Source organism: Panthera pardus, unplaced genomic scaffold, assembly GCF_024362965.1.
Source record: "Panthera pardus isolate Hobbes unplaced genomic scaffold, ASM2436296v1 HiC_scaffold_2, whole genome shotgun sequence".
NCBI classification, from domain to species: Eukaryota; Metazoa; Chordata; class Mammalia; order Carnivora; family Felidae; genus Panthera; species Panthera pardus.
This window is the reverse complement of record NW_026526765.1, coordinates 92,578,447-92,606,403: the sequence shown is the minus strand read 5'-3', so window position 1 is coordinate 92,606,403 and position 27,957 is coordinate 92,578,447.

The window sequence follows — 27,957 nt, the reverse complement described above, 5'->3', positions numbered from 1 at the left end:
CCCTTGTTTACAATCTAAATAGAATATAAACCCTCTCCTTTCTCCTTTGTTTTTTCTCCTTTCTCCTTTCTCCCTTTTTAGTTTAGTCCCTGTGGCTGTTTCCAATTTTCTACTTTCTCTCCAGCTGCTTTTGGGGAGGGGTGTTTTTCCCGTATTCTCCACCCCACCCCCACCCCATCTCTTTCCTCTCTTCACACGCAAAAGTGGCTCCCTGCCCTTCGTGGCTTCTCTCTCCCCAAGTTCACCTCTCTGCGCCACATACCTGCTGAATTCTGTGGTTCAGGTTGTGCAGATTGTTGTGTTAATCCTCAGGTCAGTTTTCTAGATGTGCAGGATGGTTAAGTGTTGGTCTGGCTATATTTCATGGATGCGAGACACACAAAAAACTTCCATGCTGTTCCGCCATCTTGGCTCCCTCCTCCCTGAATATTTTTTTAAGGATAGTAATTTACTGGTCACTGATCTACCCAACTCAATTGTTAATTATATCGTCTTGTCTCCAAGGTTCTGGGGGAAAAAAATTGTTGGATTCTTCACATGCAAGTGCATAGACACAAATATGCATTTTCTTTGGGAGAGGATTCATAGCTTCCACTGTGTTTTCAGAAAGTTTCCTAATATAAAAAAAAAAAAAAGAAAGATTAAGACCATTAACTTAGTAAGTTATCCTGATATGCAATACATAAAAATAATTCTATATTTTAAATCTTTAGTGATCCTTATTTCTTGAGTGCCTATTATGTCCCAGGAATGCTCTGGAGATTGAGGATATAGTCATTGAACAAACAGACCAAGACTCTGCCTCCTGGAGTTTATATTCTAATAAGGCAGAACACTAGACCACAATGACTGAGATTAATGAAGAAATAGTATGTTTAATAGCAAAAAGTGCTGGGGAACAAAAATAAAGCAGAGAGAGGGGATATGAAGTGTTGGGTGAGAAGGCTGCCCTCCCTGAAAAGATGACATTTGTGTAAAGACCTATAAGAACTAAGGTAACTTGGGGGAGAAGGTTCCAGGTAGAGATAACAGCAAGTACAAGACACCTGGACAGCAAGATTCTTAGTCTACCCAATAAACAGCAAGTCTGTGACAGGATGAGCCAAGGCAAGTGGGTGGAGATGAATTAAGGGAGAAGTGTGAGTAGGGATGCTATAATGGTTCTCCAATGGGAACAGAGAAAGGATTGCCCCCTCAAAGTGCACTTGGAAATGTTGGGGTAAGATATTTTTTGGTTATCACAATGACTCTGGGACTCTACTGGCACTTAGGTAGAAAAAAGTTATACCAAAGATTTTGTAATCTCCAAGATATTTTGTACAGTGAAAAACTGTTTTGCACAAAATGCCAACATCATCCTCATTAAGAGACCATTAAGCCATTTATATAAATCCTGGATTTTACTCTGAATATTGAGAAGCCATTAGAGCCATTAGTGCAGAAGAGTGAATGGTCTAATTCATATTTATTAAGTCTTAGCCTTGCCATTGTGCTGGAGGGAAAGGAGACCAATGCATAGCACAGAGACCAGTTAAGAAGTTGTCACAATAATTCATGCAGGAGATGACAATAGTTGGACAGGGTGGTGGGATGGAGGAAAGGAGAACTGGATGGATTCTGAGTAAATATGTAAGATAGAATCAGTTGGTATTGCTAATGCATTAGAGCAGAGTATGAGAAAAAAAGAGGAGTAGAGGTTGAATCTAAGATTTTAGACCTGATCAGTTGTCATTTGTAGTTGTGATGGGAAACACGGGGGGGGGGGGGGGGGACAATTTTGGTTCAAGGCAGAGGGATTAGGAAGACAGCATCAGATGACACTTAGGTTGTTGGATGTGCATAAGAACATGTGCTGTAAATAAGGATATGTATGCAAGGATATAAGGATATGTGATGTATTTGGACATAGTTACAGACAGATGAAGATCTGGATATGAGTATTGACATAGACAAAATATAGAGACAGAGTTTCAGAAATGTAGAAAGAAATCTAAAAGAGACCAAAAATGTTAAATTAGCTATCTCTAGTTTTTTAGTTTATTGATGATTTTTTTCTTACGTGAGTTTCCTAACTTATTTACATTAAACATGTCTTAATTTTATGAAATGTAAAAATGTTTAATATCTACAACACTACTTTATAAAGCTCACTTGAGATGGAGCTCTGATTTGATTTCTCTTCTTATAGACTCTCTACTGTCTCTCCAACTGCTTACTTATCAGCTACCAACTGACTCCCCACTGATGGATACCACTTTTAGGGATTTTAAATCTCAGCTTTACTCTATGCTGGTCATTATAACCATGCAGTACATTTCCAGACCTCCAGGATTTTCATTCCATGGAGAAATGGCAGCATTGTTAGCAGCTGGATCCTCTTTGAAAGAATGAGGCACACATATTTACTGAGGCTTTGGGGGATTGTAGGAGGAGAGAAACAATTGTCACTTGGGTCCCCTTTCCTGGCAGCACCTCAAAGGTTACCAAGTGAGAACAGCAGTGCCCAGCTGCCCTGAAAAGCCAAAGAAAGAGTGAAATTTAAAACTTGAATTGCCTCTCTCTTCTCATTATGTATTATTTGTCAATCATGGATAAAAAGTGGTTTTTGCCCTCCAGCTGCTAGCCCTGGGGTGCATATATCACTCAGTGGTGCCACTTTCCTGCAGAACATTGCAAGAAAAAATCAGTGATTACACCTTTCTTTCTTTGTTGTATTTATTCCCTATTTTTAACTCAATGGTTTAAACTAAGAAGGCAAGCCTTTGGGAAAAAAAAAATGTATACTTTGTTTTTATAGTGGTAGACATCTTAGATATTGAAATAACATATATTAGGACACATAAGAGGAACCTTTTCCCTCTTTCCAATTGGAAGCAAAATGTCTGAAGTTTAATGGATTGTTGCAGCCTCGTGGATGGGGGATATTGTATTCCTTTGTATTAGACCTTGCAGAAGAACAATAAAACACACATTACCACTCCGTATGAAATGCAGACCTTTAAAAATAGATTCATTTTGATGCCTGCCTTTCAAACTTATTTTACAACATCAAAACACATTGTCTTCATTTGTATATTTTATTCATGTGAAATAGAAAGTGCTTTTTAAATTTTTTTGAGCACCATTTTAGGACCTAAGTAACTTTTTATGGTACTATGAAGGGAAGTGAAGACAGAGAGTTCAGGTATGTTTTAAGTTGATGTAATAAATATACATTAAACCGTATTACACATGACTTTCTGTCTAAAGCTTCTAAACAAAGCACCAAAGCATCACCTCAGTTATTCAAGCAGATTCAAATAGGAATCTCTTTATCATCTATTTGGTTCTAAAGTTTACATCTTTAGTTTTTATAGTAGAGAAAAGTCCCAGTAGCAGCATTGCTGAACTTCCTTAAGATTTTTTTTTTTTTAACCAAGAAAGTGCACTAAAAAAGCATTAGCCATCATGGCTTTTATTCTTTTGTAAGTTAAGTACCACTCACAATTCAAAGTTGTGATAGATGGATGCATTGTATGGGTGAATCAAAATGCTTCATAATTGATAATATGCAATAAAGCAGTCCTGTTGAAGTAAGATAAGACATATTCTCTCCTATTTTTTCCTGTAATTCCATCTAGGGACAGAAGTTGATGCCAACTGGAAAAATCCAATAGTGGGAGCCCAGACAAGTTAAACTTCTCCTTTCATGCTCTAATTTACATGGAAATATGGGGTGATCACATATGTCATGAATCTTATAGGAAAGGTTTGGATAGTGAGGGCAGTCCAATAGGTTGGGCTCACCTATTTCTTCAAGCTTCTTATTTTTTGTGGTCATGATAGGCATCCTGCAGTAAGCTCGGGATCAGATGGAAATAAAACCACTGGGAGAGAACTGGTGGAAGGCACTGAGCTGCCCAGGCTTCTAGCTAATGCTGTTCAATACCATGGCATTTCAAATGGTTTCCACCTGAAGGACTGGGGCCTGTCTGTCTGTACCTATGAATGCATGTTTGCAGGCCACCACATTGGCTGGTTCTGAGTTATGCCCAACTTTCTCCAGGCTCCCTAGAAGTGAACTTTGGTGAACTTTGTCCAAGTTCATTGTTCCTAACCAAACCTGAAATTCCAGAAGTCATGTCTGGGATTCAATTTCAAAATGAGGACATGTCTTTCTAAGTTATAAGTTTCCAACTATTGTTGATTATTTGGCCCCGGAATCTATTGTGTTTAATGTTGTGAATTCCTGAACAACAAGATAATGTAAGAGAATGGCAATTTAGAGAACCAGCATCATGGGGTAGGTTGGTTGTAGAGCACCCTAAATTTCAAAGTCTGCCTCATCAAAGGGTTTCCAAATATATGAAGATTCTGTGGTGGTCCTTGGCAACAAGCATCTATTAGCTGCTTTTAACATTCTTCTTTTATCTCCTCACCCTCCCTGACCTACCCAGCAAAACTGAAATGAGCCAAACTGAACACTTCTCTTGCGTGTTAATTCTTTCTGAGCTCCCAGCTCTATGCCTTTGTTTTTCTATCCTTTACCTGGGATATCCTCCTTCTGCCATGTGTGTATAGCCTCACTAATCGTAAGGTCCCATTATAGCCTCTTCATCCAGAGTCTGCCCTGATCCTGTCAACTGAAGTAATTCCTTCTTTATCTGAACTTCCTTATCCCTGATTGAGTGACATCTTCACAATCACGTAGTATGTATTTTATCACCTACACTAGACCATAAGTTGCTTGAGGGCAGAACTAATTCATCTTTCTTTCACCCAATTGTTAGAAAGATGATAGAGCCACTCAAATGATATTTGTTGAAAGAATAATGAATGAAAGGATGGATGAATATGTATTATATTCAAACATAAAGTGACAGGAGGACTTGGACATAACCTACAAGTAGTTTTATTACAGAAAGCCATAGTGAAAGAAAGCATTTAAGGGGGAAAGAAACATTCAGGGATCATATGTGACATCCCAGCCTCCTAGCATGGTAACTGGCACATAACACACAATAAATGTTCGTTGGGTGAATAATATATTTAAAAATCAAGAACTCTGTGTACAGTGTAAGCCTTTGGGCTAAAAAGATAAATTTTAGACACATCAGAAGGAGAATATAAGATAAACAAATAAAACCAAAAAGGCTAAAGCATTTTAAGGCAAATCACTAAATATGGTTTCTCAGTTTCTACCCATGTGAACTTCTCTGAGCCTCTTTGAAGGTTGAGTTCTTCTGTATAATGTCAAGTTGATGAGACAGCCACAAGTGATAATCTGTGTAAACTTAACCACTGTCTCATTAGCCCAGAAGAGATTATAAAAACTGATACTGGCTCTTGAGGGTATCAAGTAGCTCCTAAGCTCGATAAGATCCAAGCCTTTGGAGGAGAGATTAGCATCAGACCCAGTGGAGATTTTTAATCACATTAAAACAAGATAACATGTTATCTGAGAGAAAACTAATCCTCACTTCTAGACTATGTTTTTTATGAAACTTGACACCTGAGAATTCTTTTAAATAGTTATCTGGTCCATTTCATTTCATAGGCTTTATTGCCTTGACATCTAAATATCTTTATGAGTATTCAAATGATTGTTGATTAAAAGAGCTAATAATTTTATGATTATTTCTTTTTTCATAAAACAAGTATTACAGTCAAGTACCTAAAGAAAGCATATTGATATCATATTTCCAATTAGAACTCTGGGTTTAAAACACTAGGTACCCAAAGCTGACAACGTAAACAAATTTATTTTAGTTCTGCACTTACAATTTAATATTAGCTGGAAGGGCTCTGCAGAAAATTGCACAGCAGCTATGCTTCTTCATAAAGAGATGAAGAAAGGTTGAATGACATTTGAGGGAACTTTGTAAAACAAGTAGTTGCTTGTTTAAAAATTCCTAACATTTCCAGACGGTTCTTGTGATTTTTGAAGGCATCATATCCTATTTCAAAATATACATAAACCTTATTTATAGAGGTAGCCATTCACACCTTTTTCTACAAATAACTTTAAATGGAGTCCTCACTCATATGATTTCATTAGGAGAGGAAGGGGAAGTTTACCTTTTTTTAACAAACTTTATATACCTGATTAAAGAAAATAAAAGGTATAAATAAAATTATAAGCAAAGAGTTTAAGATGTTACAATAACTCAAATACATTCAGAAATATAATAAATATCATGCATATATCTATTACAGAGCCAGGAAACATTTCTCAATCACTAATATTAAATGAGGCAAAAGCTGTTTCAATCCAGTCAAAGCTGTTTCAATCCAGTTACTTGCAGGTTACCATTATACATTATTATTAAATTATACCCAGTGAATTACCAGTTATTCTTATTCACTTATTATAAAGAAAGTTGGTCCCACAAGATTTCTTTATAACCTGGTCTATTACTGTTTATAATTGTAGTTATAATAGCAACCAAATTTCTATAAAGTCACTTACAGTATATTAATATCACTCAATTAAACTGCAGATTTACAACATCAAGCACCAAAAGGTGAGAGTATAAATAAATCCATTTAGTTCTGCCATTTATTTTACTTTAAAATGTTCTGTAATTCTGGTATTTTGTGTGTGATGTGACTTCTAGCAAACTACTTGTAGGATGAATTCTAATCTCCAAATCCAAACTGTAATGACTTGTGTAATTGCATTTCTCAATTGGACTAGTAGAGTAAAATAGCTTTAGAATTTTGATAAAGAAAGCATTCATTCAATATTTTAGGTAATTTTTAATTTTCCATTTGAAAACACAAAGCTACTATCTCAATAATGAGTTCCAGTTTAACCATAGTTTCCAATCCCATAAAGTGGGCAGAATAGTCATTCCCATCCTCTCCCCCACTCCATTTTACATATTAGAAATTTGAGATTCAGAGAGTCTAAGCTCCTCAAGATGATACAGTTGGTAAGAAGAAGAGCCAGAGAAGGCAGGAAAGGATTTGCCTGAAAAAATTAATGGAACGCTATGCATTCAGGTCAGCCAGAACCACTAGCTTTCTATTTCCTGTATTTTTTCTAAGAACCCTGACATGCTTTCCTATGGGTTATCCTAATCTGTTTCTACTTTACTCATGTGGTAGCATGCCTTCTACCTGTGACCAATTTTTTCCAGTTAAATTTCAATTTTCCATTAATCTTGAATTCAAGTACTGGTTTCCTTACACAATTTTGTTTTGTTTTTGTTTTTGTCTTTTAGATTGTTAGTCAAAGGTCCTATAAAGTTTTCTTCCTTTCAAAGTATCCTGTGTCTAAGAGAAATTCAAAGAGTGGAAATAAAATTCAGACAAGTCAAAAACATATATTAGGGGGAAAAAATTGCTTTGTGAACTGTCATTTAACAAATACTCACTTGATTGCTACCGTGTATCTGACAATGACCAAAATACTTACTACCTCATATAGAAGACCTAGAGCAAGTCAATCAATGACTACAGTGTACATAGTATGTGCTTAATAAAAAGCAAGAAATTTTGCTTACTTCGGAGGGAGTAGGTAACACTGACGAAGTTAGGGGAGGCTAATAGAGAAAGGAATAATTGAAATAACCATTGAAGATGAAAATGAATCAGCAAAGAAGGCAAAGAAGGGAAATTCAGGGAAAGAAGGGAGTTGCCCAACCTGGTGTGGCACTTTCAAGGTTCTATCCCCTTTGGCAGAATGCGATGCATCCCACAGTATAGAATTTTTCATTGCACACTCAGTTTTGCTTAACTTTTCTTCTTGAAACACCAGTTTTTATCAGCTTTCGTATGACCTGTCTCCTCCCAGTTGGCTTAATAAAGGAACCAATCTGTCTTACACTTTGACATGAACAATAGATCTCTCTGTATATTAGTGGAGGATTCTTGAGTTACACCACCCTCATTCAACCCAAAGTCTAGTACCTTCCAATGATCCGTAGTTCCTTTAGGCATTTCTCTATCAAATCTGCCTCATCCTCCTGGGCAAAGCTTAAAAACACTGGTGGGAAATCACAGGGTATTGTTCATGTACAGACAACAGTTGAAAATGGCTGAAAAAGATGGAGCTTTGGGGAAAAAGCAGCAAATACTAGAAACAGAAAAATAAAAACAAGAACAAAAACAATAATAATATTTTGTTAGCATTGAGCAGTAGCTATCTGCCAGATTCCACGTCAAGTATATTTTGCATTATTAATTTAATTCCCACAACAATTCTGTGAGGTAGATGTTACTATCCCTATTTTACAAATGAAGTGACTTTAGTTCAGAGAGTTTAATTCCCTAAAATCATACACCTGGTAAAGGGATCAGCAATATTCCCACCCACACTCCAGAACCTCCGCTCTGAAGTTACATGCCTCCCAAATGTAGGTTAGGTTGGCTTGCAAACCTCCATTTTATGCCTCCCTCACTAAAAATCTGAACTTGATCTTGATGAGGTGATCATCATCAAGAAGGTTTTTAAGCTGGGGTGCATTTGGACTTGATCTTAGAAAGATCATTCTGGCATATAGTCTAGAATGGAGAGAGTTCAAAGATCAGGTCATGACCCCAACGTGAGAAGATGAGGCCCTCAATTTGTATGGTGGCAGTAGTAAAAGGAGGAGACAAGAGTATTTGAGAAGAAACTTACCATGCGTGTAGATGAGGGAGGTGAGATAGAGGGATTCCAAAGTCTTTGGTTTGGTTGGCTGTTAGTGGCTGCTCAGCACAGAGAGGGAGGGAACACAGGAGGAGCTGGTTTAAGAGACAAAATACCCACCACTGGACACAGTTAGCATTGTGATCAAGCTTGCTTGTGTCCAGATTGTTCTTCCAAGTCAATTTTGCAGCTGAATTTTGTTTTTTTAAAGTAACCTACCTGGAGATCTGCCAAAGACTGTAAAATACTTGAAGACTAAGAATATACGGACTGTCCGTTCTGCTGAGTCTGTCTTCACAACCCTTTCCTACTACATTTTCTAGAATATTTGTAGGCACCATGAAGAGAATCCACTGTTGTCTTGCAAATCAGCATCCAGGCCTTACAGGAAAAGAGCCCACCCAGCAGGTTTTTAATTGCTTCTATATTTAACCAGCCAAATAGCCTTGTTATCTTTCTCTTCTTCTTCTTTTTTTTGTTTTTCCCTAATGCCATGACTCATCAGACCACCAGGTAAAAAGCTTCAGGTCAGCAAGCCAGCAACCAGGGAAAGCACTGAAAGGATAGAGAATGGCTTCTAAAGTCTCTCATTTCAAAAAGTTTTTTAACTTGTTTTTGCTGTGCAGAAAGCAGCTCTTGAATAGTCCAATTTATTGAGATAACACAAGGCTGAAACAGTTGAGATTCAGCCTAATATGAAAATATGAATTGGTTTTCTATGCTAAGAAAAACAAAGCTAGTGACATTTCCTCAGTGCCAAATATTTCATCACATGAACTAAAGCCTCTGTCTTAGTTGTAGGTCCTGTGTCAACAAGAGGGCTGTTTATTTTTTTAACCATGTGTCACATGACTCAACTGCATCATCTATAATATTTTTCTGGAGTCAACCAGACAGCCAGGACCCTTTCTCAAACGCAAATACTGAGACCAAGTCAAATGGGCACCTGCTCTGTGTTTCTGAATGGGCTGTTGTAAATTAAACGTCTCATTCCATTGGGAGCTGGGAGAGGTGACCTAACCCAGTAGAAGCACGGAAGTGAGAGTGTTTCTGAGGGTGGCTGAACTATGTGACCTTTAAAGTCTGCCCTCCAATTCTGTCTCTGGTAGTCAATGGATGTACTTCAGGAGTGTTAGGCACTCAGGGCAAGCTTCTTGGGAGGTTAATTTGAAAGGGGAAAAAAATTAGCCTGCAAGTAGGTGGGTATGATGAAAGGTTTTTCTTTACATCATCCTCCACAGAAAGGATTTTTAAGTAGCTAGTTCAATTGTATATGTCTGTTATGCTCTGTATTATGAGAAAAAAGGAAGTTCATCTGCTTGAACCAAATCCAGATTACGGTGGAGGGTGCTTAAAAAGCCTTAACAGGCAGAGATCAAGTTGATTCTAATACTTTGTGTCAATTTAGCTAACAAGAATATCATTAAGCACCCCCTACTTTCTCTTGTTTAAAAAAAAAAAGTAGAGATAATTAAAGGAAACTTGGAACTTGATATACAAACTGTCACTTCAGTATTGTGGTCAAATTTTCTCATGAAGGGTGGATCTTAATTTTTAGTCTAAAATTTTAATCCTTAAATTATACACTGAGATAGTTTTTCTGTGTACTAAACGGTATCATTCAAGAATTCTTAATAAAATATCATATAATTATCTCAATACTTGCAGAAAAAGCATCTGACAAGATAATAAGATTCAAAACCCTTTCATGATAAAAATCCTCAACAAACTAGGAACAGAAGGAAACTACCTCAACATAATAAAAGTCATTATGGAAAGCCCATAGCTAGTATCATACACAACATTGAAATACCAAAAGCTTTTCTTCTAAGATCAGGAACAACAAAGAATGCTCACTATCACCACTGCTATGCAGCATAATACTAGAAGTCCTACCCAGATCGATCAGGACGAAAAAGAGAGAGAGAGAGAGAGAGAGAGAGAGGGGAAGACAGACAGAAAAAGAAACATTAAGTTGGAAAGGAAGAAGTCAAATCGTCTGTGTTTGCAGATGATATGATCATCTGATGATGTAGAAGCCTCCAAAGACTCCACCAAAAAACTGTTCAGTAATAAATGAATTCAGTAAAGATGCAGAATGCAAAATCGACACATGAAATTAACTATGTTACTATACACAAACCATGAACTATCTGAAAAAGAAATTAAGAAAATAATCCCATTTAAAATAGCATCAACAGGACAAACAAAAAAATAAAAATAAAAAAATAGCATCAAAAAACAGTAAAATACTTAAGAATAAATTTAGCCAAGGTAGTAAAAGATCTGAGCACTGAAAACTATAAAACATTGGTAAAAAACTTGAAGAAGTCACAAATAAATGGAAAAATATCCTGTGTTCCTGGAATAGAAGACTTAATATTGTTAAAATGTCCATACTACCCAAGGTGATTGACAGATTCAATGTAGTTGCTATCAAATTCTAATGGATTTTTTACAGAAATACAAAAGTCTTAAAATTCATATGGAACCACAAAAGACCCTACATAGCTAAAGTAATCTTCAAATAAAGATTAAAGCAATCAAGAAAAATAAAGCTAAAGCTATCACAGTACCTGATTTCAAAATATACTACAAAGCTATAGTATAATATAGTACTGACCTAAAAACAGACATATATACCAATAGTATAGTATAGAGATTCCAGAAATAAACCCAAGCATTTATAGTCAATAGATCTTTGACAAAGATGCCAAGAACACACAGTTGGGAAAGGATAGCCTCTTTGATATAAGGTGTTGGGAAAAATGGATATCCCCATGCAGAAGAATGAAATTGGACCCTTATCTCATGCCATATTCGACGTCAACTCAAAAGTGACCAAAGACTTAAACATGAGCCCTGAAAACTGTAACAGACTAACTCGACATTAGTCTGGGCAATGATTTTTTTTTTAATTTTTTTAATGTTTTATTTATTTTTTTAAGACACACAGAGACAGAGCATGAGTGGAGATGTGGCAGAGAGAGAGGGAGACACAGAATCTGAAGCAGGCTCCAGGTTCTGAGCTGTCAGCACAGAGCCTGACGCGGGGCTCGAACTCACGAACTGTGAGATCATGACCTGAGCCGAAGTCGGACGCTCAACCAACTGAGCCACCTGGGTGCCTCTGGGCAATGATTTTTAAAAATATAACTCCTAAAGCACAGGCAAACAAAAGCAAAAATAGACAAGTGGATTGCGTCAAACTAAAAAGCTTCTGCCCAGCGAAGGAAACAATCAACAGACTAAAAAGGCAGTCTACAGAATGGGAGAAAATATTTTTAGCCATCTATCCAATAAGGGGTTAATGTCCAGAATATGAAAGGGACTCAAACAGGTCAATTGCAAGAAAACAAAAAAAAACCCAAAACAAATAAGTGGACAAAGAACCCAAATAGACATTTCTCAAAAGTAGACGTGCGGATAGCCAATGAAAAGGCACTCAACATCACTAATCATCAGGGAAATGCAAATAAAAACCACAATGAGCTATCACCTCACACCTGTTAGGATGTCTGACATCAAAAAGACAAAAGATAATAAGTGTTGGTGATAAATGTGGAGAAAAAGGAGCTTTGGTACACTCTTGGTGAGAATATACATTGGTACAGCCGCTATGGAAAACAGTATGAAGATTCCTCCACTTAAAATAGAACTACCATATGATCCATCACTCCCACTTTTGGGTATATATCTGGAGGAAATGAAGTCAGAATAGCAAAGAGATATTTGTGCTCCCCTGTTCACTGCCGCATTATTTATAGTAGCCAACATATGGAAAAAAACCTAAGTGTACATAAACAGGTAAATGGATAAGGAAAATGTGAGGTGTTTAAACAAGAAGATATTATTCAGCCTTAAAAAATAAAGAAATCCTATCATTTGCAACATAGATGACCCTGTATGACATTATACACAGTGAAATAAGCCAAACACACAAATGCTGCATGATCTAAAGGTTGAACTGTTAGAAACAGAAACTGGAATGGTGGTTACCAGGGAATGAGAGGGATAGAAACAGGGCGATGTAGGTCAGAGAATATCAAGTTTCAGTTAGGCAGGGTAAATAAGTTCTAAAGATCTAATGTAAAGCATGGTAACTATAGTTGATAATACTGTATTGTATGCTGGAAATACTAGCTAAGATAGTAGATCTTAATCTTTCTCACACACTAACAAAAGATAACAATGTGAAGTGCTGGGTATTTAACTACTTTGATTAATTGTGGTAATCGTTTCACAATGTATATGTTTATCAAAGCAGTAGGTTGCACACCTTAAATATATACAATTTTAAGTTGTTAATTATACCTCAATAAAGCTGAAGAAAGAATAATAGAAAGAATGCCTAATATACTTCCACTTAGCATTTTTTTGTGTTATATTCCATGAGGTACAATTCTATATAAAATCCCCAAGACATAACTCTTAATGTTGGCTAAATAGTCAGGACAGGGTTTTTACTATTTATTATTAATATTCTTTGATGGAAATTTGTTGGTATGATCTTTTGATTGGACCTAGAGCAGTTTACAGATATATACTCATTATATTGAGCAGTATTGTGTACAATAAATACCTTAGAAATTTTCTAGACTTTAGGCCTCTTATCTAAAAGTTAAGACTGCTGTCAAAGCTACCATTTATGAAAGGACCATGATGATTAATAAGATATTTAAAGACTCTGTCTCTGTAAAGGTCACTGGGGATAAGGGTCTAATTATCATAGTATAAGGTCATGTTGCATATCCTAGACCTTACCATGAACTCTGAGTTTATGTTCCAAGTGATATATAGTACTATTTTTAATTCCAAAGGATCTAGAAGTTGCTCATATTTAATCATTTATGTTTTATATTGAACCCATGTCTCACCCTCTGTGAGAGCTGCCTCGTACATTTTATGAGTTGAAATTCCCCCAAAGGCTCTCTCGTGTATATCCAAGTATTCTGTGTTACTTGAATCAAAGTGCTCTATTTACAGCCTTTGAAATATCACATAGCTTCATGTGATTTCTGACCATGGGTGGGAGTTTGGAAGTGGGAGTCCTTGTCAAATTTGTCCAGCGGACACCTGTAGACATGAGGTCTGGTCCGGTTCTCTTCTTGCCCTTTTTTGACCCTCAAATCCAGAACTCTTGGCAGTTCACCCATAGCTCAGCTTGGAAGCTGAGCTCACCCAGTTAAGCCTTGAGAAATGTTCCCCAAACAATGTTTTCAGAGTAAGTTTGGGAATCTTTTCAGGCTTTCATCTGGTACTCTTTTGCAAACCAGTGCTTTTTTTTATTTGGTGGGCCCAGAATTGGAACAGTTTCTTAAATATTCTGAGGTTGTCATAGACCATGAGGAGAGAAGCAAGAAATGAAAGACATGAAACCACTGTTTCCACTAACTGCAAAGACTTAAGTGTCCTAAGCAGCAGCGAGATTCAGAGATTCTGTCACACCAGCCTATTCCAGCTCCTTCTGGACCTTGATCAGCCTTAGTTCTTCAGTCCCGGTTTTCTCCTGTTTGGGCTTTTAAAAACTATTTTCTAGCATTTGTCTTAGCCTCATCCTTGTCTTTCATTGCTTAGGTAGAACTATTTCAAGAACACGGATTAACGGAGTAATATTAACCTGGAAGGAACTGTATGGAAATCTATACAGGGTTTATCTTTCACGTCCTATTCTCAGATTCATCTATTCCAGTGACTTGGATAGGACAGTACACTTGTCAAATTTTCAAACTCTACATGATGGAATTGATATATATATATATTTATTCAGTACTTTGCTGTTTCAAAATGTTTCTGCATTTAGAATCCCATTTGATTCCAGGAATGATAGGTGCAGATGATAAGGTAAATTTCAGTTCACTCTGAAAGACAGCTTTCCACAAATCGACCTGTCCAAAAATGAGACAGTAAGCTTCACAAAGAAGTGAGTTCAGGACAATAAAGATGTTTGAATGGAAGAGAGAGGGAGGGAGAGAGGCTGAGAGAGAATGCATATTAATCCAAATATGTTGTCTAGGGAAAGAGAACAATTGAGAACACAGGTTTTAGTTTTTTCAAAATGTCGTTTGGCAGGATTATGGAACTGTTAAATACAGGTTTAATATAGAACCTTAAGCACATGTAGTTGAGCAGTTCATCACTTTTTACACTTTGTTTCAAAAAGTCACTAAAAATCTGAAGTAGTATAGGCTTAAATCGTTATCTTGGGGCTTACCAGGGATGTGTGTTTACTCTTCCTCATGCCAAATTGACCCCAAACTGAGGAGTTAATGGGTATGTCTGTAGGGTCAAGCACAAGTGGGAGCAAGATGCACGTGAAGACTGAATATACTGTCCAGGTATAGACAGAGGGAAGGGGATGTGGAGAACAGCTGGCTGTAGAAAATGCTGGGGTGGCCAAAATGAAGAGAGTAGGATTACCAGACCAGCATGAGGAAGGGCTAGAATGAGGTCACTGCACTATTGAATTAGGAGCAGAAGAATCAAACCAAACACCAGAACTGGTTTGCATTAGTGTTTCCATAGTTGGGAAGAGTGCTTCCCTTTTTTATTCCTTTTTTGCTCCAGTAGAATGTTTTGATGAAATATTCACTTGGTCTAGTCCAACTTTACCTTAAGAAATGATCACTCCATGACTTCTTAGAAAAAAGTTGTGAATGATTTTGTGGTACTGGGGCAGGTAGGGCAAGGAAGGAACAGGATAAAGGATTTAGCAACTGAGCTGACCAGAGTATAATATTATTCAAAGTGAGCTTCTGTTCTTTAAGAACAGAAAATATCCTCTAAATTCTTTTTTTATTTGAGTATTATGAAACTGTATGGTTTTTATAAAGTTAAGAAGCAATATTTAAATATCTAATTATAATTCAGTTTAGATGTTTAAGAAATGTTAGGCTATATACCAGTCACTATGCTTATAAGAAGTCATTAAAAACAGTCTTTAAAGATCTTACAACTTCATGAACACACACTCAAGCTCAATTGTATAATTTTAATCCTTTTTCTATTTTTCAATAGTCTTTCATCTCTCTTTGGGCCAATGCATTTTCTTTACTGTTTCACTGAGGTGATTTTTTTCCCCCAGGTGCCATAGAATAGAATAGAATAGAATAGAATAGAATAGAATAGAATATTCCAGTTGCTTGTCATGTTTCATATATAACTCACAAAAAAAGATTATGAAAAGTCTTAATTTACCTGATTTAGGCACATTTTCTTTCTTACACCTGATTGTCATTGACAAGAATGCCTTGGTAATATTGCACTAGGATAGAGATTCCAGAAGCTCTTCAATTTTTACAATGTGTAAATGTGTCCTTTGGAAAATGTTCAGGAAACTATATTTTCCTCTTTTTTTCCCCAGGGAACACTATTTATAAATTACTAATAATGCTCTACAAAATGTTAAATATCTAGCACTCATCTTGTTTCTTTTTTGTTGTTTTTGTGTTGTTGTTTGTTTGTTTTTAACCATTTTCCAATAAAAGGAACTAGGATATCCTTGGAGAAACATCTGACGCCAGGCCTATGGCAAAAAGAATACAAAAGGATCCTGGAGCAAGGAGGTTCTCAAAAACAAAACAAAGCAAAACGACAAAACAAAAGAACTCAAAAACTCACAGTGATGGGGACATGTTAAGACACAGGAGCCAACTAAAAGTGCTCCCAATGGCTCAGCCAAAGCTGAAATGCTTTGAGCAACAAAGTAAATAAAGTTATATTGGATAATAACTGAAGTATAAAATAAATATCCACGAGCTCAAACTGATATAAAAAAACATGACTTTTTTAAAAAAGTAAATTGGGGAGGGGTGCCTGGGTGGCTCAGTCGGTTAAGCAACCGATTCTTGATTTCAACTCAGGTCATGATCTCGTGGTTTTTTAGTTCAAGCCCCATGTCAGACTCTGCACCGGCAGTGTGGAGCCTGCCTGGGATTCTATCCGCCTCTCTCTCTGCCTCTTATTCTCTCTCTCTCTCTCTCTCTCTCTCAAAATAAATAAATTAATTAAAAAAAATTAATGTATTGGGGCAATAGGCAAATCTTTCATGAAAAAAGAATTCCAAATAACATATGTGCATATTCTGCCCTTAAGGAGGTGAAACATAACTCTTATAGTTCAGACTACACACAGTGACCTCTTTTCCAAGAGTAGAAGATGGAAAAGGCACAAAAGACTGGCTTTAGAGTATAGACACCTGACAAACACTACCCTAACCAAGTGATCCAGGTTAATATTGCAGTCATAAATCATATACATGGTATGTGATGAGAATGGCACTTTACTTCACTGCACTTCCTCCCCCAAACTCATAACCTCAATCTAATCATGAAAAAAAGCAACCAAACAAATCCCAACTGAGAGCCATTCTACAAAATGCCTGACCAATACTCCACCAAACTGCTGAAGTTATTAAAAATAAGGAAAGTCTATCTGGGAGACTGTCACAGCCAAGAGGAGCAAAAGGAGTCATGAAGACTAAATGTGATGTCACATCCTGGAACACAAAAAGGAAACTGGTTAAAAACCAAGAAAATATGAATAAAGCATGGACTTTACTTAACCATGTATCAGTGTTGGTTCATTGTGACAAATGTACCATACTAATGTAAGATATTAATATTTGGGAAAACTGGGAAGGAGGCATAAGGAGATCTCTGACCTACCTTCAAGATTTTCTATAAATCTAAAACTATTCTAGAATAAAACCGTATTAAAAGAAATCTAAATATGGGATACTGTCAGTAGAAATTCAGTTATTCAGTTATTCACCTTTCAAAGTTGTGAGGTCAAGCAAGCTCAGTGCCCAGTAACCACTAAATACTGAAGGAACGAATGATTATATGATTCAATGCATCAGAGAGCCCACTTTGCTATGCGGCTTTTTGAAAAAGGTTTGGTAGAAACCAAAGGTGATAATCTGCTCATGGTTTGGAGCCACATCAATTCCTTCTGGTCCCTCAGACACCATTACATGTTCTGGTAAAGAGCAATGACTTCAATCTGTTTTGTCTAATACCCTAGCTATTTATTAGCCTCATGTGACAACTGAGCATGTGAAATGTGTCTGGACTAAACCGAGATATGCTGTCACAACAAAATATACACTGTATTTTGAAGACTTGATGTCAACAAAAAGAATGCAAAACATTTCATTAATAATTTTTATACTGCTTATATGTTAAAGTGATGTTTTGGATATAGGGGGTTAAGTTAAATATATCATTATAATTTAGTTCACTTGTTTCATTTTATTTATTCTAGTACGACCAGTAGAAAACTTAAAATTACATACGTGGCTCATGTTACATCTCTATTGGACAGTGCTGGATGAAATGGATCCCAGGAGCCTGAAAGAGTTCAAGGACCTCTCAAAAGCAAACAGCGTCCTTCCCTGAAAGTGTCAAACTGTTGTGGACTTCTGGGCCCCCACCACGAATAGCTTGAATTTTGCAGTGTTAAGGCAATTTCCCTTAGATGACTTTTGGCACTATGTAAAATCACCTACAAAGACAAGAGGCTTTCTTGACTTTGTTCCCTGTTTTCCTCGAAGATTACACATAAGAAGGAATGTTGGAGAGCTACTTCTTGAAGGATTTGTCAATGAGAAAATCAAAATGTATAACAAAATATGTGCCACTATATAGAGCATGTCTCTTCTTTTTTTAAAAAAAATTTTTTTTTCAACGTTTTTTATTTTATTTTTGGGACAGAGAGAGACAGAGCATGAATGGGGGAGGGTCAGAGAGAGAGGGAGACACAGAATCGGAAACAGGCTCCAGGCTCCGAGCCATCAGCCCAGAGCCTGACGCGGGGCTCAAACTCACAGACCGCGAGATCGTGGCCTGGCTGAAGTCAGACGCTTAACCGACTGCGCCACCCAGGCGCCCCTAGAGCATGTCTCTTCTAATACCACCTTTCCTATGGGTTTGCCTTTGAGGTGGAATTGTAGCTTCTTTCACATTCCATTTGGAACAACATTTGTAAAAGCATGAAACTATTCTAAGGATATATCCACTTTAGAGCAAAGCAATGGGTGGAAAAACTAAATGTTAACATCTCAGTTGTTTGGGCTCTAGAAGCTGTCAGACAACCAACATGAGCAATTAACAGGAGATGCCTTGTTCGCTAAATTTAAATTTTCTCTTGAAAGATGAGTGGAGAACAGGTTTCAGCTGGTATGTGGGGAAAATGTGTGTGTGCTTGTTTATTTTGAACAAAATTTTGGCTTTTTATTTATACTTCCTTGAGTTCATTACCTTGAGAAGAAAGAGTAATAAAAGTCACACTGAATGTTTCAGTCTTTTCAGCAAAAGAGGTACATCTGATCTTAAAACTTTACTAAAGTTTGTCACTGTAAGCAAGAGAAATCAATTGCCAACAATTACTGTTACCCTCTGCTGATGGGCTCTTAGAAGGAAATTATCTGAAAAGAGATAAAACTCTGTTTATCTCATGTATACAAGCCGTGGGGGAAAGGGCTCTGTGTGGAGTTTGCCCCCATTTTGATGGGTTGAATTGAGTGTGGGATGTGGGGAGGGGACAGTATAAAAATGTATGTTGTAATGTACAATTTGACTCTTCATTCAATCCTGTTTGCATTGGCATTCCAGGAGATTCAGCCTAAAAGTGTAGGAAATAACCAGGACTAGCAATCTAGGAGTACACACAGGTAATAGATGAGAAAATGGAGAAAGCCCAAGTTATTTGCAGGGGGTCCTGGACGGGGGTTCTGTGACCCTAGGTTCTTTCTATGTTCTTTTCTTCCCTGTCTCCTTTACAAATACCATACCAGTGGGCAGACACACCTCACCAGGGTACTGGAAGACTACAGGACACCTAATGTCAGTTTAAAAACACCTGTTGGCAAAGCACAGGTAGCTAGATGGGCATGTGATTTTCTTTAAACAGTAGAAGAAGAGCTGCCTCCCTCCTTCACTGTTGTCTCCTGCTGAGACTCTGCTTCCTCAGCATTATGAAAACTCTGAATGGTGTTACTTTGCCCCAGAAGTTCGGTTTGATGAACTCATACACCTATGCAAAACCCACCAAGGTTCTCTCAAGCAATCACATTAGGCTCACAATTGGAGTCTACACAAGTTCTTATTTGTGCACATGAAGAGCATGAAACGTGTCCACGGCATTTCAGTCTGTGCAGGACAGACAGGCTCACCACTCTGCCCTGGGCAGGAGCCAGCTCAGTTTGCCCCCTTTATTCCCGCTCTGAAACCCAAGTCCTGTGTTAAGGGCCAGAGGAGAGGCTCACTGTTGCATTAGGCCAGCCCTGCTGTGCACGGCTGGAGAAGCACATCAGTAATAATTTAGCACTCAGCAGCTGCAAGAGCAGAGGCCCCTGCCAAGTACCAGTCTTTGATTCTCCTCTCTATCAGGCAGTAGCTAGTTCATTCTCTGGGCACCCAGCCACATTTCAGAGAGAGCAGGACTGGTGAGGGCTGGGACAGCACAGATACACAGCCCCTGTAACAAGTCACTACTATGAACTAGCCTGAACCATTAACAGTGTTAAAGAATTGAGCCATTAGCAACTACGAGGATACAGGGAATGATTTATTTAAAGAATTATAGAACCAATGATAAAATATGAAGTTCTAAATACACACATTATAATAAGCAGTACAGGATTTAGAGCAATAGCTTATAGGGTGGCTTCTAATTGAGACCCAGTTTTAAATACATGGATTCTGGAGATCAGTCGGTTTTCTGATTAAATTATGAATAAACAATTCACCATATCCTGTCACATTCCAGGATGTCAGATCCCTGGAGCCAAAGGGACATCAATCATTCCAAACAAGACAATCAATGGATTGGAGCATGTATGGGACCCAGAGTCTATGAAACATCGGCTGCCTCAGCAGTGTGTGTGAAGCACCTCAAATCACTTTTACCTAATGTAAAATGTCATTTATGTCCTCCCTAGTTTTTCACCCTTAGCCTTATCTAGATCAGGCTCATGGTTTCAACATCAAGTCCTGCTCACTGTGGCATTATTGCAGCACTTTTTTTTTTTTTTTTTTTTGGAAATGGCAGCTCTTATCTGAACAGACCCCCAGGCTTCTGTTCGTGGCAATCTGGGTTTGTGTTTGTTGTCCGCCTAAGGGGTTAAAATTCATTTTAAATAACAGCATGATGGATGCAATCCTCCTTCTCACTTGCCTCAGGAACAGTTTGGTAATTTGCATTTAAAGTCACAGAACCTGTTTGGGTTGGAGAGCGAATTTTATCACAGACATTTTTTTGAAGGTACAAGAAAAAAATAAAATTGTTCTTTGATAGACATGGAGCTAATATGGCATGTTTCGGAAAAGTTTTGGAGTACTAACGATAGGTTCATTTTATCATTTAAAATAGATGGCAGTGCTATGGCAGCCACCATGTTTTAAAACTCTGTACACATGTTTTTTCAAGAAAGAAAGAACCTTGAAGCATCCTGTGGTCTTAATATCTTAGAAGTCCTGAGGGACGCTTGAGCCAATTAACAAAGAGCCCCTGCACTTGAAGTATTTGAAAGCCAACATTTGTGGTGAACAGGGAACATCAGTTAATCACATATTAGGGATGATTCCTTTGTTCACTGTGTGAAAGTGGTTTCTAGCATTCATTCTTATATTCCCGTACACAATATTTATCTCCTCGAAGCCAAACTAATTCAAACAACCAATGTGACCTTTTAAATAGTATTCTTTTTTCTGTCTCTCGCAAAACAATTTAAGGGGTTTCACTATATTAGTGGGATTTCCCCCCCTTTTTTTTTTTCCTAGTCTTCAAAAGATTTTTCTTTCATCTTCTTTTCTTTCTCTCCAGCTACAAAATGTGCTCATTACGGATCTGTCAGCTACAAAAGGGAGGAGACTCCTTCTGTTTCAGCAGGTATGAATTTCACTAGCTGCTTTCATCTCCAGAGAGTTCTCTGCTGCTCTATTTAATAAAACCCAACACTTCAGTTATCACAGTCATTAGGAGGAAGCAGGGTTGGAAGAAGGTAAGCCTTCATTTATTTTAGTGTCATATATAATTGTACTGTTTATTTCCCCTATGGGCTTTATACTTTCCTGCTATCTTTTTGTTTTGTTTTGTTTTTGTACTTTCAGAATATTTCTGTAAGGGAAACCCCTCGTGGAAAACGAAGACTAAGCAGCAACAAAATAAAAAATAAAACAACCCCCCCCCCCCCCAAGATCAGATCCTTCAGAAACCAAAGGACCAGAACCGTAGTTCTGGTACCAGGCAATTAGCACAAGTAAGTGCCTGGATGCCATTCATCTTGAATTAAACCAAATTCCCTTGAATATCATTGTCACTTTGTTTATTGTCTTTTCCCCTCAATGGGAAGTGAATTTGATGAGCCAACTTTGCCTATGGCACAGCACAAAAGGGATTTATATTTGATAACTTTAAAGGGCTCCGTGTCTCTGTGGACTGTAGATAGGACCGATAAAGTTTCTACAAGGCATCTTCTGAAGCTAGTCAGAAATTAAGCATTACGCTAGCACATGAAAACCAAGGTCAGTTAATTCATTACTTTTAACTAACCATACCTTGTTTAAGAAACTAAAAAAATACAAGTTGCTATTAGTTAAAAGTTCAAAATAGCCTGCAAATGATCAGTGTTCAGTCTGTAGAAAAGTGGGTTTCAGTGGCTTTCCACCAAGATCACCCATATCCTGGTTCCCCAGAGTTCTGTGAGCTATGTGAAAACCATCAGCTGATTCTAAGTGATATTAATTCAGATGATTTAAACAATGGAATCATATCATCTCAGATCTTTTGGATCAGAAGAAACCCCAAAACACATACTGTTTGGAAATTTGTAACCTAGGGTTCAAAACCTAGGTTAGGAATTAATAAGCATAATTGTTTATAGGTATGCACATACTTATAGGAAGAGAATTCTTAGGTTTTATCAGTTTTCCTAAGAGATTGATGATCCAAGGAAATGTAAAAATTATTAATATAGTTCATCTCCATCTCTTCAAGAACTTGCTATGTAATAAGGCCGTATTTTTTCTAATGTTCTAGGTTAATCCATCAATTGATGACCGGTCTGCCTACAGTCAACTAGTATTATGTGACATTGTCCACATGTGGTGTATTTAATGGACAGAGTCTGAAACTTTGCAACACAAAGCAGAATTTTCTCTAATTAGCCCTTGGTCTCTTAGGTCAATTGCTTTATTATAGCCATATAGATCAACATGAACATTTTCATTCTTCAGAAATCAAAGCTGGGTTTTATTGATTATTCCACATGTAAAATATACTCAAAAATTAGTTTTTATATATTTTTCAGTGCATTTTTAAAGTGTGCAGAGCTATATAATCCCTACTTTTTATAAACTGAAACCGGAAATGTGAGTTTCATTGAAGAGTCAACCGAACCTGTAAAGATTATTGATGACACGTGCACCATATGGAAAACATTGTTCAAAATTCAAATTGTACCTTTCAAGTGTCTCTCACATCTCAACATGGTCTTGTTTTTCTAATATAAAAAGGTCAGATCACTGCTCTTAGGTGTCCTTTGCCTAGACTTGACATCCTACAGTACCAAGAATCTTTTTTTTTTAGCTTTGTTTTTCCACTTCTATTTCTCCTGGTGTTGGTTTGCTTCTCATCTTCCCCCACCTTCCTCTCCCCTTCCTGCTCAGCCTTCCTGACTAGAAAAAGAAACTAGAACTTGTTATGCCATGAAAAAGTAGACAAAAGTATACTATTCTAACATTCATGTGGAAAACAACAAAAGCATTAAGTAATTGCAATCTAAATAATAAAGCAAAAGTCAGCGACTCCCAGTCAAATGAAGAGGAAAAATCTTACTTTTCAAATCTATGTAAAATGTAGGAGGAAAAGAAATAGATTTTAGTAGGAGACCACAAATGGTGGTAGACTTTCCTCCAAATCTACTCAAGAAAGGCTACATGTCTAGTTTAGTTGAAACTAGTTCCCCAGCCCGAAGAAAATGGGAGTTATAAGTGCATCTTACTTCATATAAATGTATAAAATTGATTTCGAAACTGATGGTATTCATGTGTCACTTTCTTTTTTCAGTAACACTTGCGTTTATCTAGCTTACATAACTCAGAGGTATATGACATAAAGAGGTCTGACCCTGGTGTCAAACCATCTAGGTCTCAGCCAGGAGCCACCACTTACTAACACTAACTAGTCAGTCCCATGAACTTCAATTTATTTACTACATAATGGGCATAATAATAGTAACTCCTTCCTACACTTCTGGTGAGGTTTTAATAAGATTGTCAACGTAAAACAAAATGTCTGACACACTTTGTGTGCCATAAACATTACAATTGTTAGTATTGTTATTTTTATCATTACTAAGCTCTATGACTTCAGCTCTGGTGTCAGAAAATTCTCTACGCTGCCCCTCTTCTTGGGGTTGCAGCTTCAGACCTTTTTCATCTTAACATTGTTCTGTGCTTGTGGTTCTCAAACTTTTGCCTGCATCAGCGTCACCTCAGTGGCTTGAAAGACACAGAATACTGGACTCCGTTCCCAGAGTTTCTGATTCAAAAGTCTGGGGTGGACCCAAGAGCATTTCTAACATGTTTTCAGATGGTAATGATGCTGCTAGTCAGGGATCATACTTTGAGCACCGATGTCCTAAATCAAGGTTGGCAAACTTTTTCCATGAAGCATCACATAGGGAATATTTCAAAGGCAGCCCTGGACAATATGTAGACACATGAGCGTGGCTGTGTTTTGGTCAAAGTCTATTTATATGCACCAATATCTGAATTTTATATAATTTTCACATCATTAAGTATTTTTAATATGTTTTAACCATTAAAACATATAAAAACCATTCTTAACTTGTGGGTCATGTAGAAACAGGCTGTGGGTCATAGTTTGTCAATTCCTATTCTATGGAGACTCAGGTGATTCTCACCTGCCCAGATTGAGGCATGGTCATCTATCTTCCTGCCTGGCTCAGCCTGAGCCTAGTGGTTTATTCACTGTCAGTAGGAGTCTTAACAGGAGCTTGTCGGAATTACTGGTGAGCCAACCTGCTTGTTACTGTCACTCCTAGAAAGTGCTGTTCCTGTTATTCTGGCTTTTAAGCTTCAGCTTCAACCTCTCTTAGAGCATACGCTCTGGTAGTTGTCTCTTCAGCATCAATGTCCTTCTTCCGGCCAGTGTCCACTATTTTCCTTTGGAGACCTTATTTTCCTCCACTGGTAGTGGCCCTGTGGTTTGGGTTGGTTAGGTTAATCAGAGCATCTGATTTTCCATGGTGACAGTCATTGGTTGAGGAATAAGAACAAGACCTTGTTCAGGCCAATGAAATGTGAAGGGATTTTTTGCTGGAAAATTATGGAAAAGGAGTTTATCTGTTTTTCATCAGCAGCTAAGAAAGAGACCTTTTCTTTTGCTGTGTACTGTATGCTGAGGGAGCAAATTCTGGAATGGCTGCAGGCATTATTGCTATGATGAAAGAAATAAGGTTGAGACAAAGGGAAAAATACGAAGGGTCGAGCTGAGAAAACTATGAATACAAAATTAGGGTTCTAGTCACAGTTCTAGATCACACCTCTAGATAAAGCCATACCTGAATCTATTGGATTACTCAGGACTATTCAGTTATTTGAGTCAAGATATTCCCTTTTACTGATGAAAAGATTAAAAAGTAATGTTTCTCTTGAACGTGAAGTCATCTTAACAAACGGAGTTAGTGAAATCTGGAATTAACTCAATGGAAGAGAAAAATAGAGAATAATCAGGATGCTTATATTCTTGTTTCAGATTGACAATTTATTAACTACATCTCTGAAATAGTCTGGGCCCTCAGGTCAAATGAGGGGATGGATTAAATTAGTGGTTTTTAAATATTTTCTGACTGAAGCCCTTTCCTCAAATGAAGTCTTATGCAGAATCCAAAGAATTGCTATCCTAACAGGATCCCAGCGTGCTCACCATTTCCTTCCTCCTGTGACTTCAAGGAAACTTTAAAAATTATGTTTCGAGGACCACAGTTTGAAAATAACTGGAAGTAGTGATCTGGAGGCTGGAATTAGACTCCCAAACACAGGTCTGATGTGCAGGAAACATGAGTTCCAACCCAAACTGCTAAATTCATCCACTGTGTGACCATAGGTAAGTTACTAAAAACTCTCTACACTTCATTTTTTTTTTTTTTTTTTTAATCTGTAAATGTGATAATAAGAGCACCTCTCTCTTTGGGTGGTTTCCAAGACTAGGAAAGTGCATTGAAAGTCCCCAGCACAGTGCCTGGCACTATAAGTACTGAAATGTTAACTGTAATGAAGGGTCTTATAAAATTATTTGATTTAAGCAGTCATCAAAAAGCTTCATAAATTTTTCTTCCTTCCTCTTTTCTCTGAGGAGACACATTCCAATTAGGTGTTACACCCAGGAGCAAGGAATAAAAAAACAAGTAATTAAGTTATTGTTATGATCTTAATTACCATTAATTTATTGAATCTTTGTTGTGGCAGAATAAAATGGTTTCTGCCAGTCTATTATATCAAAAGGCTGTTTCAGGGAGTGGATGGATTGTCAAGGCAAGCTGGCAGGAATTATAAGCATCCTTTGATTTCCTTTTGTATACTGCATCTCATTTTAGAAAGATGACCTATCACTTATATAGAAACATCTAGATCCTTTGAAAGAATCTTCCAAGAACTCTCTCCTTATTAAAAGACTTGAGTACACTGGAAGTGCTTGGCAAATAAGCATAATTATAACTAGAGTCATAAGTAAATTAGATGGCACTTTAGTCATGTCTTGTGGAGTTTTCCAGGGTTTCAAAGCATCACTTAGCTGTTGCCCAACTTCATCTAGTCCCTGTCCTAGATAGAAGATATGAAGCATTCAGCCGGCCACCTGTTCTGGAGGATGTTACTAGGAGGGGTGCTTGACAGTGAGCCCTTCTGAGATTCTCCAGTGGGAAACAATTCCATCTATGATGTTCTCTAGATAGCTTGCATGTCCTTGAACCCTGGTTTGCCCTCCAGAAGGAGTGTGTTTGGAATAGTTACTTTAGTTTCAAATAACAGAAACAAAATTTAGCTAACTTAAGCAAAATAAGAAAAAGAAAAAGAAAAAGGAAAGAAAGGAGTAGCAAAGTTACTGGAAAGCTTCTGAGGGTTTTCATGAGCATCTCATCAGAATGCTACCATTAATGTACCTTAACTCCTCTTACTTCAAGTATCACTATCTCTCCGAACCACATTTTAAATACCTGGGGGAAAGAATATGATTGTCTACATTGGCCAGGTGTCACCCATACCCAGAAGAATCAGCCCCATGCAGGGCTGTTTTCAGGAAAGCAGGAAAGTTAAATTGGGTTGGCACTCCAAAAGGATCCTGTTCAGGAAACACGTGCCAACTCCACATCACTCAAACACACATGATCTCTGTGAAAGGGCCAGAGTTGAGGGCAAGAATCTAAGTTTCACAGAAGGAAGAAGTCTATTTTTTGTTGAATTCAAACAGACTAATATATGTGTGTGTGTGTATATGTATATATATATATATATTTTTTAATTTTTTATTTTATTTTATTTTTTTTGCTAAGGGAAAATTCAGTACTAAGTGTACATCTGCATTTTGATGATCAGGCCATACCAGATACCACAGCACCTTGATGTTCAGTACCTTATATTTACTGAACTGGCAGGAAGATAGGAGCTGTTTAAGATGTTCTTTAGGGACTGGGTGCTGTTAATGATAGATACTCAGTGACTTTCAAGCAGGTTGCATTGGAGCCTGTTTCTTATCTAGAGAAATCAGTATAATGTATGATCACCAATAACAGTTGCAACTGCTGCTTATTTACAAAACTGACCTACCCCTGAATCCCTTCTGCCATACCAGTAGCAATATAATAACTGGCCCATTATTAAGCCTGTTAAGATTTTCCAGTGAATGACCCTGGAACTCTGTCCAGCAATAAGCGAGGTGGACCTATTCCAGTGGTGGGGGGAGGAGATACAGCTGAACTCAGTTTCCCATGGGAACTTGGATCCCTAAAGTCTTCAGGTGCTGAGGCAGCTGGTAACTCCTATTATTGCCCTAAACAAGTAATGGCTTATTTTGCTTGACGCCTGAGTCCAAAACATTTATTCCTCCTAGCCATTGTTGCTTTCATACCTGACTTATAAAAAGGAAGAGTAACAGGGGGCGAGGTCGCTTTCCTGGTGCACAGCCCCATGTATTAGCTCCGCACCAGCCCAGCCATGCCCATCTGGAGAATATGGAGTAAGTAGTTACCCATGGACCAGCTCACTTTCTTGCCTCCACATTCTCATCATCATCGAGTCATGCCACTCATGTTAAATTCT